Source organism: Seriola lalandi, unplaced genomic scaffold (assembly GCF_002814215.2).
Source record: "Seriola lalandi dorsalis isolate HSWRI2012SDOR001 ecotype SW California unplaced genomic scaffold, Sedor1 jcf7180002054748, whole genome shotgun sequence".
In the NCBI taxonomy this organism is placed as follows: Eukaryota; Metazoa; Chordata; class Actinopteri; order Carangiformes; family Carangidae; genus Seriola; species Seriola lalandi.
The window spans coordinates 3,893,996-3,894,488 of NW_019525301.1; the positions used below are offsets into that span (position 1 = coordinate 3,893,996).

The 493-nt window shown below is 45.8% G+C and overlaps 1 protein-coding gene across 1 annotated transcript in view; it reads left to right on the forward strand.

Annotated features, from left to right (window-relative positions):
• The window catches only part of LOC111668609 (transcriptional repressor scratch 1-like), a 3,658-nt gene that overhangs the window by 1,230 nt on the left and 1,935 nt on the right, over positions 1-493 (forward strand). The gene's annotated exons all lie outside the window — the stretch shown is intronic.

Below are 493 nucleotides of genomic sequence, written 5' to 3' on the forward strand. Positions count from 1 at the left end.
CTGTTCCTATCTCCATCTCTCTCCATCTGATCCTGCAGGACGTTAGATAGCCACCAGGAGTAGGATTGCAACACAATCCATATGTGGAGCAGCAAGAGGTGATGGGACAGGGTTTTTAGAGGATGGGTATTGACTGGAAAATAGAGTGCTGCAGGTAATTCAATAAAGTGCAACATGAGCAGTACATTGGCAGACATTAGGTTTTCATCAGTGGGATTTCTACAGAGGCTGGATGTGAGAACAACCCTGCAATACAAACAATATGGTGTGTGTGTGTGTGTGTGTGTTTATGTTTGTGTGTGTGTGTTTAGCTTTGAGAAACACCCAAAGAAATGTGTGCTTTGAGCAGATTCACCCACCCACCAGCAGCATCACAGATCTTCTGCTTGAGTTGAATCATTTGTTCCCCAGATTTAGGATGCCAGCTGTCTGCTTCCCTTTGTGTTCCAATGTGTGTGTGTGTGTGCGTGTGTTGTTGTGGTGGGAGGGAGGG